This window comes from Bubalus kerabau, chromosome 4 (genome assembly GCF_029407905.1).
Source record: "Bubalus kerabau isolate K-KA32 ecotype Philippines breed swamp buffalo chromosome 4, PCC_UOA_SB_1v2, whole genome shotgun sequence".
In the NCBI taxonomy this organism is placed as follows: domain Eukaryota; kingdom Metazoa; phylum Chordata; class Mammalia; order Artiodactyla; family Bovidae; genus Bubalus; species Bubalus kerabau.
In genome coordinates, this window is record NC_073627.1 from 155,830,903 (window position 1) to 155,847,180 (window position 16,278).

Consider the following 16,278-nt stretch of genomic DNA (forward strand, 5'->3'; position numbering starts at 1 on the left):
CAAATCCCTTACGATTATACAGTGGAAGTGACAAATAGATTCAAGGGATTAGATCTGATAGAGTGCCTGAAGAACTATGGACGGAGGTTCATGACATTGTACAGAAGGCAGGGATCAAGACCATCCCCAAGAAAATGAAATGCAAAAAGGCAAACTGGAGGAGGCCTTACAAATAGCTGAGAAAGGAAGAGAAACTAAAGGCAAAGGAGAAAAGGAAAGATATACCCATTTGAATGCAGAGTTCCAAAGAATAGCAAGGAGAGACAAGAAAGCCTTCCTCAGAGATCAGTGCAAAGAAATAGAGGAAAACAATAGAATGGGAAAGACTAAAGATATCGTCAAGAAAACTAGAGATACCAAGGGAACATTTCATGCAAAGATGGGGACAATAAAGGACAGAAATGGTATGGATCTAACAGAAGCAAAATAAATTAAGAGGTGGCAAGAATACACAGAAGAACTATACAAAAAACATCTTCACCACCCAAATAATCACAGTGGTGTGATCACTCACCTAGAGCCAGACACCCTGGAATGTGAAGTCAAGTGGGCCTTACTTAGGAAGCATCACTGTGAAAAAAGCTAGTGGAGGTGATGGAATTCCAGTTGAGCTATTTCAAATCCTAAAAGATGATGCTATGAAAGTGCTGCACTCAATATGCCAGCAAATTTGGAAAACTCGGCAGTGGCCACAGGACTGGAAAAAGTCAGTTTTTATTCCAATCCCAAAGAAAGGCAATGCCAAAGAATGCTCAAACTACCACACAGTGCACTCATCGCACTCATAGCAAGGTAATGCTCAAAATTCTCCAAGCCAGGCTTCAACAGTGAACCATGAACTTCCAGACATCCAAGCTATATTTAGAAAAGGTAAAGGAACCAGAGATCAAGTTACCAACTTACTTTAGATCATCAAAAAAGCAAGAGAGTTCCAGAAAAACATTTAGTTCTGCTTTATTGACTATGCCAAAAACTTTGTGCAGATCACAACAAACTGTGGAAAACTCTTAAATAGATGGGCATACCAGACCACCTGACCTGCCTCTTGAGAAACCTGTATGCAGGTCAGAAAGCAACAGTTAGAACTGAACATGGAACAACAGACTGGTTCCAAATGGGGAAAGGAGTACATCAAGGCTGTATATTGTCATCCTGCTTATTTCACTTATATGCAGAGTACATCATGAGAAACGCTGGGCTGGAGGAAGCACAAGCTGGAATCAAGATTGCCGGGAGAAATATCAATCACCTCGGATATGCAGATGACACCACCCTTATGGCAGAAAGCAAAGACGAACTAAAGAGCCTCTTGATGAAAGTGAAAGAGGAGAATGAAAAAGTTGGCTTAAAACTCAACATTCAGAAAACTAAGATCATGGCATCTGGTCCCATCACCTCATGGCAAATAGATGGGGAAACAATGGAAACAGTGACAGACTTTATTTTGGCGGGGGGGCTCCAAAATCACTGCAGATGGTGACTATAGCCATGAAATTAAAAGACGCTTGCTCCTTGGAGGAAAAGTTATGACCAACCTAGACAGCATATTAAAAAGCAGAGACATTACTTTGCCAACAAAGGTCTGTCTAGTCAAAGCTATGGTTTTTCCAGTAGTCATGTATGGATGTGAGAGTTGGACTATAAAGAAAGCTGAGCGCCGAAGAATTGATGTTTTTGGACTGTGGTGATGGAGAAGACTCTTCAGAGTCCCTTGGGCTGCTGCTAGGAGATCCAACCAGTCCATCCTAAATAAAATCAGTCCTGAATATTCATTAGAAGGACTGATGCTGAAGCTGAAACTCCAGTACTTTGGCACCTGATGTGAAGAACTGACTCCTTGGAAAAGACCCTGATGCTGGGAAAGACTGAAGGCAGAAGAAGAAGGGGTCAACAGAGGATGAGATGGTCTCATCCTCATCCAGTGACTGGATGGACATGAGTTGGAGTAAACTCCGAGAGTTGGTAATAGACAGGGAGGCCTGGTGTGCTGTAGTCCATGGTGTCACAAAGAGTTGGACAAGACTGAGTCACTGAACTGGACTGATTGATTAACACTTCTCATTCACTCCTGAGAAATGTTGGTGGAGATCACCATTCATTTGGATATGGAAAGTAGTGGGTTTTAGGTAAGCAGTAAACTTTATGAGTCAGTCCCTTTTGCAGTTTCTGAAATTATTTACTTTTGAAGCATGTACAAGCTCTGTTACGTAGCACGTTCATTCCCCTCACAAAGACAAGCTCACACAAGTCACAAGGCACAGAAAGGTTTTTCAGAGCTTCATGCTGCCTGTGGCCTATAGCATGTCTTAGGAAAAGTCAAAGTCATGGCCACCTCTCAACACCCAGCAGCTCTCACGTAAAATCTGGATGCCCAGCTTCTCTTGGAAAAGAGGAAAATTTGGCCACCATGTGCCTGCAGCATCTTCCTACCACCACCATCACCATGGTAACTGTCAGCTGGAGGAGGGCACTAGAACCCCCGAACTGAGCACTGCTGTTCAGTTTACCATAGGCTGGTGGCTCAGATGGTAAAGCATCTGCCTGCAATTCAGAAGACCTGGGTTCGATCCCTGGGTCGGCAGGATCTTCTGGAGAAGGGAATGGCAACCCACTCCAGTATTTTTGCCTGGAGAATCCCATGGACCCAAGAGCCTGCGGGTGGAGGGGGCTATAGTCTATGGGGTCGCAAAGAGTCAGACAGGTCTGAACAACTAACACTGTCACTGTTCACGACCATGGCCCTTTGAGGATGCCTGAATACTTTATCCATGTATGTTACCTGTCTGCCCCCTTTGCATGGGCAATCTTAGAGAAGAAACTGAAGTTTGAAAACCAAAATAAAGGCGCCATTTTCTTATAGGATGTGTGAGCAAATCAAGTGAGCGTCATTTGCATCCCAGGTTCTGAAGGATGTGTCTCCTGTGTCCGTGTAGTGGATTTTTGGAGCAGTCTGCATTGGCCCCTTTCCAAATGGTTCAGGTTTTCCTCTCACTTCCCTGACCACCACCCCATCTGTCCAACCTCCTCTGTGGGCTTCTTGAGTTTTAAGAAGGATGATGGCGATTTTTTCCCCAAAAACTCAAGAATCAGTTCCGTTCAGTTCAGTCGCTCAGTCGAGTCCAACTCTTTGCAACCTCATGAATCGCAGCATGCCAGGCCTCCCTATCCATCACCAACTCCGGGAGTTCACTCAGACTCACGTCCATTGAATCGGTGATGCCATCCAGCCATCTCATCCTCTGTCGTCCCCTTCTCCTCCTGCCCCCAATCCCTCCCAGTATCAGAGTCTTTTCCAATGAGTCAACTCTTCACATGAGGTGGCCAAAGTACTGGAGTTTCAGCTTTAGCATCATTCCTTCCAAAGAAATCCCAGGGCTGGTCTCCTTCAGAATGGACTGGTTGGATCTCCTTGCAGTCCAAGGGACTCTCAAGAGTCTTCTCCAACACCACAATTCAAAAGCATCAATTCTTCGGTGCTCAGCTTTCTTCACAGTCCAACTCTGACATCCATACATGACCACAGGAAAAACCATAGCCTTGACTAGACGAAACTTTGTTGGCAAAGTAATGTCTCTACTTTTTAATATGCTATCTAGGTTGGTCATAACTTTCCTTCTAAGGAGTAAGCGTCTTTTAATTTCATGGCTGCAGTCACAATCTGCAGTGATTTTGGAGCCCCAAAAAATAAAGTCTGACACTGTTTCTCCATCTATTTCCCATGAACTGATGGGACCAGATGCCATGATCTTTGTTTTCTGAATGTTTAGCTTTAAGCCAACTTTTTCACTCTCCTCTTTCACTTTCATCAAGAGGCTTTTTAGTTCCTCTTCACTTTCTGCCATAAGGGTGGTGTCATCTGCATATCTGAGGTTATTGATATTTCTCCCAGCAATCTTGATTTCAGCTTGTGCTTCTTCCAGAAACATCCCAGTGTTTCTCATGATGTACTCTGCATATAAGTTAAATAAACAGGGTGACAATATACAGCCTTGACAAACTCCTTTTCCTATTTGGAACCAGTCTGTTGTTCCATGTCCAGTTCTAACTGTTGCTTCCTGACCTGCATACAGATTTCTCAAGAGGTAGGTCAGGTGGTCTGGTATTCCCATCTCTTGAAGAATTTTCCACAGTTTATTGTGATCCACACAGTCAAAGGCTTTGGCATAGTCAATAAAGCAGAAATAGATGTTTTTCTGGAACTCTCTTGCTTTTTCCATGATCCAGTGGATGTTGGCAATTTGATCTCTGGTTCCTCTGCCTTTTCTAAAACCAGCTTGAACATCAGGCAGTTCACGGTTCATGTATTGCTGAAGCCTGGCTTGGAGAATTTTGAGCATTACTTTACTAGAATGTGAGATGAGTGCAATTGTGTGGTAGTTTGAGCATTCTTTGGCATTGCCTTTCTTTGGGATTGGAATGAAAACTGACCTTTTCCAGTCCTGTGGCCACTGCTGAGTTTTCCAAATTTGCTGGCATATTGAGTGCAGCACTTTCACAGCATCATCTTTCAGGCTTTGAAATAGCTCAACTGGAATTCCATCACCTCCACTAGCTTTGTTCATAGTGATGTTTCTTAAGGCCCACTTGACTTCACATTCCAGAATGTCTGGCTCTAGGTCAGTGATCACACCATCGTGATTATCTGGGTCGTGAAGATCTTTTTTGTACAGTTCTTCTGTGTATTCTTGCCACCTCTTCTTAATATCTTCTGCTTCTATTAGGTCCATACCATTTCTGTTCTTTATCGAGCTCATCTTTGCATGAAATGTTCCTTTGGTATCTCTAATTTTCTTGAAGAGATCTCTAGTCTTTCCCATTCTGTTGTTTTCCTCTACTTCTTTGCATTGATCGCTGAGGAAGGCTTTCTTATTGCTTCTTGCTATTCTTTGGAGCTCTGCATTCAGATGCTTATATCTTTCCTTTTCTCCTTTGCTTTTCACTTCTCTTCTTTTCACAGCTATTTGTAAGGCCTCCCCAGACAGCCATTGTGCTTTTTTGCATTTCTTTTCCATGGGGATGGTCTTGATTCCTGTCTCCTGTACAATGTCATGAACCTCATTCCATAGTTCATCAGGCACTCTATCTATCAGATCTAGGCCCTTAAATCTACTTCTCACTTCCACTGTATAATCATAAGGGATTTGACTTAGGTCATACCTGAATGGTCTAGTGGTTTTCCCTACTTTCTTCAATTATAGTCTGAATTTGGTAATAAGGAGTTCATGATCTGAGCCACAGTCAGCTCCCGGTCTTGTTTTTGTTGACTGTATGGAGCTTCTCCATCTTTGGCTGCATAGAACATAATCAATCTGATTTCAGTGTTGACCATCTGGTGATGTCCATGTGTAGAGTCTTCTCTTGTGTAGTTGGAAGAGGGTGTTTGCTATGACCAGTGCATTTTTTTGGCAAAACTCTATTAGTCTTTGCCCTGCTTCATTCAACTCAAGAATAGTAGGGTGAAAAGCAATGAATCAGTGGCAATACTAACACATTAACTCAAAGAATAAACCAAATCTTGATGCAAGACACAAACCTATTACTTAAAACCCAGCAGCGTCATCTCAAATGCACCTCAGCATATAACGGGAAGAGTACAGTGCTGCCGCCCCCTTGGACCCACCCACTGCCCCAGTAGTGGTACAGGCCCCCCTACCCCGGATGAAATGTGAGGTCTGTAGATGCGGAGGCTTCTGACAACAGCTGGGACAGGAAACAGGAAACGGAGAAAGGGAAAACCCCATATAGTACAAGCGGACATCTGTGGTCAGTCCCTGTGTGGAGAGGGCTTTCTGGAAGGAGCAACTATTTCTTGAGAGAGCAATTGCATAGTGTGTGAGAAAGTCACATTAGCTTAGTGGAATCCCTGAAATGATGAGGGAGGAATCATTCAGGCACTTGATACTTTGTCTATCATGAGTAAGCAATGATCTGAAGTACGTACCACAACCAAGGTCAGCCACACTAGCTAAGAACCTGACAAAATGCTTATGTGAGGTCCTTCCAGGCTCGGCCATATGCCCAAATCCTCGGAACTCCAGTTTCCTCCTCTATGAAATGAAGATCTGCCCTTTGTCAAACTTCATGAACCTCAAATGGAGTTTCTAAACATCACGCCCGGTCACTGTTTGGCTCACATTTGGGCTTTGCTTGGGGGGCAGTGTTCTAGAACAACTCACAAATTCAGGTTTGACTTGTCTATCTGTTTCTGCAGGTGAGAGTGGATGGTATGCACTTTCCATGTCACTCTAGACATTGTCCAGATACCACAGCAGACCTGCCGGTACTTTGAGTCCCTGCCTGACCCCTGTAGGCATTTGAGTTTGGGGTAAAATTTCACCAGTATACAGTTAGTTGGAATGCTATGGTCGCCTTTCTGAAAACATTAGCATATGGGCTTCCCTGGTGGCTCAGATGGTAAAGAATCTGCCTGCAATGCAGGAGACCCAAGTGCAAACCCTGGGTCAGGAAGATCCCCTGAAGAAGGGCATGGCAACCCACTCCAGTATTCTTGTCTGGAGAATCCCATGGACAGAGAAGCCTGGCGGACTACAGTCGATGGGGTTTCAGAGGGTCAGACACGACTGAGGATAACATGTAGCATGTTATAGATTACTAGAGCCACAGAACTTCCTATGTGAAAGGCTTCCTTTATGTTCTGAAAGACAATTTTTTTAAAATTGGGGTATAGTTGCTTTATAATGTTGTGTTAGTTTCTGCTGTACAAGGAAGTGAATCAGCTGCACATATGTCCCCTCCTCCTTGGACCTCCCTCCCACTGCCCTGTCACCCATCTAGGTTACCACAGAGCACCAAGCAGAGAGACAGTTTAAAGTAAATTCCCAGAAACGGCAGTAAGATGTTGGAGGCTGCAGTTAGAAGAACAGAGCTCAAAGCATTTTTGCTGCTTACTTTACTTTGATCTTAAGCAAGAAGTTGGTGCATGGTTTAAAGTGCTCATGCTTGTTAACCCATTACATCTGCTTTTCTTAAGTTCTCCTAAAGAACTGCATTCATAAGTGTATGAAAGTCAAATCTAGCATTAGGTGCTCAGTCATGTCTGATTCTTTGCAATCTCATGGACTGTATCCCACCAGACTCCTATGTCCATGGGATTCTTCAGGCAAGAATACTAAAATGGGTAGCTAGTCCCTTCTCCAGGGGATCTTCCAGACCCAGAAATCAAAGCTGAGTCTCCCGCATTGCAGGCAGATTCTTTACTGTCTAAATCACCAGGAAAGCCCTCAGAAGTATATATTACAAGGAAATGTTTGTTGCAGTATTTCTTCAAATAGTGCACATCAGAAGCCAAATAGGGGGTAAGTGCTAAATCATGGTGTTCAGCTCAGTCACTCAATCGTGTGTGACTCTTTGTTACCCCATGGACTACAGCACGCCAGGGTTCCCTGTCCATCACCAATTCCTGGAGCTTACTCAAACTCATGTCCATTGAGTCAGTGATGCCATCCAGCCATCTCATCCTCTGTCATCCCCTTCTCCTGCTGCCCTCAATCTTTCCCAGCATCAGGGTCTTTTCCAATGAGTCAGTTCTTCTCATCAGCTGGCCAAAGTATTGGAGTTTCAGCTTCAACATCAGTCCTTCCAATGAACACCCAGGACTGATCTCCTTTAGGATGGACTGGTTGGATTTCCTTGCAGTCCAAGGGACTCTCAAGAGTCTTCTCCAACACCACAGTTCAAAAGCATCAATTCTTGGGCACTCAGCTTTCTTTATGGTCCAACTGTCACATGGTGTAGCCATAGAGAAGACAATACGAGACCATAAATAAGTGCTTTGAAGAGTATTTCATTGCATGATAAATGTAATGCAGAATAGCAAGATACAGACTCATGTGCTTCTCATTGTGCAGAAACATTTAGTACACATGACCGTAATTGTACAAAAAGTGAAAATAGAAACAGTGGTTATATTCAAAGTAATGAGATTATAGATAATTTTTATTTTCTTCATTATGCTTTTCTGCAATTTGATTTTATGTAATACAAATTCAAACTTCTCATGGATCATTATCTCAGTGCCAGACATCATCAACCTGACTCCTGCTTCAGGCATTATTCTGAGCAATTTCTGACCATATGGTAACAGATCAAGAAGTTAGCTGTCTGCAGGGTCATGCTTATAGGAAGAGATGGGCAGGAGCAAGACCTTTGACTCCCAGGCTGCTCCTCTTGCCAGTTGACCCAGGTCTGTTCCCAGCTGAGTGAAAATGGTGATCTTGCACTTGGAGATTAACTCTGGAATGACTGGGATGGAATCAGGCCACACACTGGAGGCACGCAAGAGGGGCCAGCAGCCAAACACCTAGGCACGTACCTCTCCACAGACAGGCAACTCGCCAAGATGTGCATTCTAGCAAGTAGCAATGGATAAAATTCTTTCACTTCTTTTCTGGCAAAAATGTCTCCTTTCCGAATGGAATGACAGCAATAAATTATAAAAATTGTTTCCATTGTTTACATAGTATATCAGCAATTCTAAAAATTCAAAATATTTAAATGTATGTACTCAATCTATTCTTTTTTTTTTTTACTGTTGTAGGTTCAATTCAAATTTTCTGTGTTAAATTTCATTAATTGAAAAGGAGTGTGGCAGTATGCTATTAGTATTAGTATTGTATTAAAATTAGTTTTAGTGTTGGTATTAAGATTTTATTTGCCAGACTTTTATAGGACTTGCTATGTGCCAGGCACTATTCCAATCACTTTGAAAACATCATTTAAAACTCGCTGTGACCCTGTTAGGGAGGCACCGTTCTCACCACTGTCGGTTGAAGAACATAGAGAGGTTAAGCAACTTGCCTGAAATCACATAGCCAGGAAGTGGCAAAAATAGGCTATGACCCCAGATCGGCCAGCTCCGGAGTGCCTAGTCCTCATCGAGAGGGGTCTGTAAAACTTTTTCTAGAGCCTTTGGGGGAAACCACTTGGTCCACCAAGGATAAGGAAATCATTTAATGAAAAGAGGATTTCCAAAAAATATTTAGTTCGCCGTAGGCAATGGCACCCCACTCCAGTACTTCTGCCTGGAAAATCCCATGGACGGAGGAGCCTGGAAGGCTGCAGTCCCTGGGGTCGCTAAGGGTCGGGCACGACTGAGCGACTTCACTTTCACTTTTCACTTTCATGCATTGGAGAAGGAAATGACAATCCACTCCAGGGTTCTTGCCTGGAGAATCCCAGGGACGGGGGAGCCTGGTGGGCTGCCGTCTATGGGGTCGCACAGAGTCGGACACGAATGAAGAGACTTGGCAGCAGCAGCAGCAGCAGCAGGAGCCCCTAACCAACATCGCCCGTGGTGGATTTCATGATTGCGTGCGCCATCTTGTGGTCAAGGAGAATATGGCTTCCAGCTCTGAAAAGCAACCTATTTACACCTTGATCTAAACCTTTCCCTTCCCATGTGGGGCTTCCCTTGTGGCTCAGCTGGTAAGGAAAAAATCCGCCTGCAATACGGGGGACCTGGGTTTGATCCCTGGGTTGGGAAGATCCCCTGGAGAAAGTAAAGGCTACCCACTCCAGTATTCTGCCCTAGAGAATTCCCTGGACTGTACAGTCCATGGAGTCGCAAAGAGTCCGACACGACTGAGCGACTTTCACTTTCACTAAACCTTTCGTGTTTCTAGGAAGCCTGAAGGCGCTAGTCGCACACTTCTGTCAATTTGAAGAATTCTCAGCCCCATCAGTGGGCAGCCTCTGAGAAGTCAGTCAGGTCTAGAGGATGCTCCTGTAGCGTTTGCTACCAGTAGAGATGCATGTTATGAATCCAGAGACACGCCAGCAACAGGAAGACCAGAACCAACCACTGAGAACACTGTGTCAGCTGTAATACTCCGGCCCACTTTACAGGCAGTAAAACCGAGATTCCGGGAGGCTAATGGTGTTTCCAAGATGACAAAGCAAATCACAGAGCTGGGATTCTGGCTGCCCTCTACCAGACCTCATGCAAACCTCCAGTTTACACCACTGCATGGTGAGTGGGACCTGGGCTTCCTGCTAGACGGTTACTCTGAGACACAGCCCAGACAGCACTTAGCTGAGCAGGGAGGAATCTCAGTGGCTCATACATTGTTTTCCTTTGAAATTAGAAATGCTCTGGACTAGCCTGGTGGCACAGTGGATAGGAATCCACCTGCCAGTTCAGGGGACAGAGGTTTGATCCCTGGTCCGAAAAGATCCCACGTGCAGCGGAGCAACTAAGCCCATGCACCACAACTGCTGAGCCCATGTTTCCTAGAGCCCGTGCTCCACAAGAAAAGCTGCTGCAGTGGGAAACCCATGCAAACAACAAAGAGCAGCCCTTGCTCACTGCAGACTAGAGAAAGCTCTCGCAAAGCAACAAAGACCTAACGCAACCAAAAATAAATACATAAAAATTGTATATAAAAAAAGAAATGCTCTGACTCTCCCCAGGTCCTTCAGTGTTCTAAACTTCCCTCACCAGCCACATGACGTGGAATATATCGGTTTTCTTTTTTTTTTTTTTTTTTTCCTCACCAACTCATAGGCAAACAAACTTGAAGGGACTTATGAGGCAATGTTCTCCAAAATACTGCCATTTTTGAACCAGGACAGTACCCCCACAAGACATCCATCTCAGACAAGTGTAGCTCCACAGGCTAGGGCACCTCGATCCATCCACCTCCATCCGTGATTGTACTCTTGCAGTCATAGCAGTGCCAGCTCCTTCATCTCCAAGGGGCTCAGTTCCACCCGAGACCTGCAGCATCAGCTTCCCTCAGGAGTTTGTCAGAGTGCAGAGTCTCAGGCCCTGCCCAGCCCTCCAAACTGAGCACCCACATTGTAGTAAGATCATGGTGACGCCCATGGCATAGAGCTATGCAATGTGCTGCTGGAGACACTGGCCAAGACTGATGCACGTGGATCAGGTCAAGAGGTATGTGTGGAGTGTGGGGGGACATACCCACCTTCTAGACAGCAGGAACACCAGGAGGGCTCTGAGAGGTGGGCGGGGCAGCACAGGGGGAGGACAGGAAGACCACAGGGGGCGAGGAGGAGCTGTTCTGGACTCAATGTGTTTGGGATGTTTGAGGCACCCAGCAGACGCCACTGTTGAGCAGTGAGGTGTGGGACCTCTGAACTGGATGCACAACCTCAAGACTCACCAGGGCCATGGCCATTTGCCAAACGTCCTCTGAATTAAAGAAAAGGGAAGACAGCTAGTCCCCTCAACTCTGCTCGCCCTTATTCCATGGAATAGCGTTTCGCCTTTGCACAAGATCTGCCTTGCGGACGCCAAATTTCTGATCTCCCTAGGGCTTCCCCAGTGACTCAGCGGTAAAGAATTCTCCTGCAGTGCAGGAGACACAGGAAAGGCAGGTTTGATCCTTGGGTCAGGAAGATCTCCTGGAGGAGGGCATGGAGACCTGCTTCAGTATTCTTGCCAGGAAAATCCCATGGGCAGAGGGGCCTGGCAGGCCACATCCATGGGGTCACAAAGAGTCAGACGTGACTGAAGCGACCAAGCACAGCACAGCACAACACAGCTTGGTCACCTGATCCAGCTCCAGCCAATGGAGTGTGGACTTGCATGTCACGTGCCCAAACAGGAATTGCTTTCTTTCTGCTTCAATTTTTTTTTTTTTTCCTTCCTGTGGTTGTGGTGTTAAGTGGTAAGAGGGCAGCATAAGAGCAATCCTGGGTCCCCACCTGACCATGTAGACCAGACTGGTGTCTTAGAGAGAGACGTAAGCTGTCTTCAGCCACTGTGTTTTAGAAATCTTTTTAAATTTTTAAAATTTTGACCAAACTTCAGACACAGGAAAGTTGCAAGCATAGTAGAACAAAGTATTCCTGTGTGTCCGTCAGCCAGCTCCCCCATTTCACTACATTTGTTTTATCCTTTTAACTCTTCCTCAACTATACATATTTTTCTGAACCACATGAGAGTAAGCCTCAGGCTCACTGTCTCTTTACCACTATATATGTCAATATGTCCTACAAAGATATTGCCCTGATTTCATAAACCACAGCAAAATAATCAAAATCAGAAAACTGTTAATAACATTGGTAGACTTGAAGCTACTGTCCAATATACAGACCACAGTATGATTCTGCGATTCTGTTGATCGCCTCCACGATGTCCTGCATGACAAAGGAAGCCCAGGACCTCGGCACAGTTGCTTGTCACAGCTCTTCAGTCTCCTTTAATCCGAAATCATTCCTGAGTCTGTTTAGTGCCATGGACTTTTTTTTGACACCGACATCTGAAGAATTCAGCCTCTAAGGTTTATCTGACGCTCACTCATAATTCACTTCAAAGGCTGCAAGTAGTGATGTCATGTCTTCCGCTGGGCAGGTGTCAGCACGTGTTTGCATTGGTCTGTTCTTATTCTTGGTCCCTTATTGGTGGTGGTTTGGTCAAGGTGGAGTCGGCCAGGTTTCTCCAATGTTAAGTCACTGTTTTGCACTTCCCAGTTAATGAGTGCTCTGCAGGGAGATGTTGCGGGTCATTCAGAAGTTTAGACAGCACAGTAACCAGTGCAAATGAGGATGTTCTGCTGACTCAGCATAAAATCCAAGCTCTTCGACCTGAGGACAGTGGTTAGGGATCATACATTCATATCCCTCCCGTGGTGTTTGGATAGATAGGACTAGTTCCTCTAGACCCCTCCTCCCCCCATTAAACTTTATTAATCTATTTTGGGGGAGCACTCCATGCAGGATCTTAGCTCCCCAAACAGGGATTGAACCCTGTCAGCCCCTTGCATTGGAAACACAGAGTCCCAACCACTGGACCACCAGGGAATTCCCTCCATTAAACTTTAACATTAAATGTTAATAGCCCAGAATGGAGCCTGGGGGGTGTATTTCCATTTTGCCAGGGAAGTCCGCAGCAGGACAGGCATGGTTTCTGGTCAAAGGGACTGGGAACCGCTCCTTCTCTAGGTTGCTTTCAGCCTCCACAACAGGTGACTCAACCCCGAGGGTCTGAACAGGAGTTCAGCTCCTCCCTTTGTCCTGAATCCCTGCAGGAGCTGACCCCTCTTTTCCAAGATAATCTATTTAACCTGTACCTACCTTCAGCAGTCCCACCTGAAGACTCCTCCCCATGGGAGAAAAACACACACGCTGCCCCCAGGAAATGAAAACAAATGAGGAAGAGACCTTCAAAGTTGTCACCGAGGGGGACAAAGAGCAGACGCTGGCCTGGGGCCGGGCTCCAGCTCCTGCTGCTCTGCCACCGTGTCCCCACTCAGTCCAGCAGCCTCTGCTGTCCCCCAGCTCTGAGCACATTTTGAGGTCACCTCTGCTCCTCCTAAGGGTTCCCAGATGGCTCAGCAGTAAAGAATCCACCTACCAATGCAGGAGACACAGGTTCGATTCCTGGGTTGGGAAGATCCCCTGGAGAAGGGAATGGCTACCCACTCCAGTACTCTTGCCTGGAGAATTCCCATGGACAGAGGAGCCTGGCAGGCTATAGTCTATGGGATTGCAAAGAAACAGACACGACTGAATACGCACACCTACTCCTCCTGAACCTACCCCTCCCCTGTCACACTGCTTGGTGAGACTTAGTACAGTCCAAGTCAGGACGCTCCGCTGCGGGGAAGGGAAGCGTCCTTCCTTCCCTGTTGGTGATGTCTCCACCACAAGGATGATATGGTTGGCCTTTGATCTTCACCCAACCTCGGATCACATCCCCACACACTGTCCCCATGAGAAAAGGCATTAGACGAGTGAAAGCAAGTGTCTGCTTCATTTCAGATGGGAAAGGAATTCCCTCTGTACCAAAAAGACAGGGATCTCTGCTTCTCAGACTTGGAGATCATAGGTGATGACATAGACCAGACCCAGGAAAGGGGAAGAAGGAAGATACAAGGAGAGATAGGTGAGGAGATGGCCCCTCTGGGCCACAGGAAGGCAAGGGACCTGCCACACCCAGCCCAGGGCCAGCCTCTCCAAAGCTGCAAGACAGTTTCTAAGTTTGTGAATGGAAAAAGGAAGGAATTCTAAAAGGGGAGGAGAGAGAGAACTCATGATATATCATAAATGTGACAAAATCCACCCAGCTTATCTCAGAAAATATGCACTGTATTTCCCTGTATCAGTAAAAGGAGCTGATGATTGGGGATGTTCCGCCCTTGAATAAATCAGACTTTGAATCACCTAAGATCAAAAAGGGGAACTAGAATCTGTACAATTGGGCCCTATGTTTTTCAGATCCTGCTCAGCTTGTCACACATGTGCTTCCAAAAGGTACCAATTTCTGAACTATACTCAGACCATCCCAAATAAAACCTATCCTCAACATATTATAGGTATGGGTCACATTATCTTAGGAGTCCTTGAAAAACAAAAGGAATTTTCCACCCAGCACAGTACGTTTGATAACAGAACCAGATGTGTTTGTTCCTGGGGCCTCAGGCCTTGTCATTTCACCAGCAAAGATATCAGTGGGGGCAGGAGAAGTGGCTACCCTGACAGCAGGCCCCAGGCCACACGGAGGCCTCTCCTCCTGCAAAGCCATCCTGCCCCAGTCATTGCTGGAGGGGAACACCCAGTGGCCTGATCACCCATGGCCACCCCCACACATGCCCTCCAGGGCACGAGACCAGCCTGAGTGACTATGTGTACAATCGTGTGTGAGAGAGAGAGACAGAGACAGAGAGACAAAGAGATGGTTGTTGCAACACAAAGCACACCAGCCCAACTATAGACCACGCCCCCCCCATCCAGTGCTCTGCCAGGCAGTCTGGAGGACACTGTCAACTTCAGAAGCACAACCCCATTTGGGGTCCCCAATAACCCAGAAACCCTAGGGGGTACAGAGAATGGCCTGTCCAGGAGCCTGCTGAGAGCAGGACTCTGAGAAAGTTTGACTGTCCACTGCACGGCTACTGCCCTCCCCAGCGCTGGGAACCCAGTGTGGTCCAGGGTGCTGGTCAGCACCAAGCCCAGAGGCCCGCCCTGCTTTCATGGGGGGAGAACACTAGACCCCTGAGTCCCACCACTGACAGGGTTTCCACAGGCAGTGTGCAGGGTCAGGAAGCATTTCCTAAGTAAGATCCATATGCCCCGGAGCAGTCTTCACTGGTCTCCACAAAGGCCAGCTCTGCTTTAACCCAGAGGAGGATGGGCAGGCAGGATCATTGGCCATAATCATTAGTGGGTGCGCTCTATACTCAAGGCAGTGGACTGGGGCTGGGGCTGGACAGAGCACAGGCTCTGACCACCGCAAGTCCACAGTCCAGGACGCCCTGAAATTTTACCGAGCACCCCCAACCCTGCTGATCAACCCCACCTCCGTCTTCCTGCAACCCCCATCAGGAGCCCCCCAAAGTCAAGGAGGCAACATGGAAGGGGGTGAGGAAAAGCCTGGAAGGTGCCCAGGAACAGCCCACACGTCTCCCCCAAACACAGCCTCACAAAGTCAGATTCATCCTGGCAGGTAAAGCAGGGGACTCGTCATGAATGGAGGGTGAGGGGCTCTGTCCCACCTTTAGACTACACAGAATCTCAGGAGACAAATAAAGCTCTGGATCCATTTCTCAAACTAATGCCTGATAGAACCCTACTCCAGGTAGAAGGAATGGTGCAAGAGATGTGTCCCATATTTAAATAGCTTTGGGGAACGTGGGGTGAAAGGAAGCCTGCTGCCGCCCTGCAGGATTCATCCAAGCTTTTACCCCTTCTTTCCCCCGAGAAGGCAGCAGAGGCTGACTGTACAGCCATGGCCAAGATTAAGGCAGGAAACCTTCACGGCAAGAAGGAGGAGGAGCTGAAGGTGGGGCTGTCCCAGTGGCATGTGGCTAAAGTGACAGGCAGCATGGCTTCCAAACTCTCCAAGATCTGAGTTGTTCATAAACCCATCACCATGTACTGACTGTCATTAACCAGACTCAGAAAGAGAACCTCAGGAAATTCTATAAGGGCAAGGAGTACAAGCCCCTGGATCCACCGCCTAAGAAAACACACTGCTGACTGAACACGCATGGAGAGAACCTGAAGACCAAGAAGCAGCAGCAGAAGGAGCCGCTGTACCCTCTCTGGGAGTACCCAGTCAAGGACTGAGCATCCAGGCATCAATAAAACAAATAAATCAGAAGAAAAAAAAAAAACTTTTACCCCATCACAGTATATCTGGGCTTCCCTAGTGGCTCAGCTGGTAAAGAATCTGCGTGCAATGCGGGAGACCTGAGTTTGATCCCTGGGTTGGGAAAATCCCCTGGAGAAGGGAAAGGCTACCCACTCCAGTATTCTGATGTGGAGAATTCCATGGACTGTAGAGTTCATAGGGTC

At 46.5% G+C, this 16,278-nt stretch overlaps 1 pseudogene; it reads left to right on the plus strand.

Moving 5' to 3' along the window:
* The first annotated feature begins 15,709 nt into the window (after positions 1 to 15,709).
* LOC129651008 (60S ribosomal protein L35-like) lies at positions 15,710 to 16,050 on the plus strand (annotated as a pseudogene).
* The last annotated feature ends 228 nt before the right edge of the window (positions 16,051 to 16,278 follow it).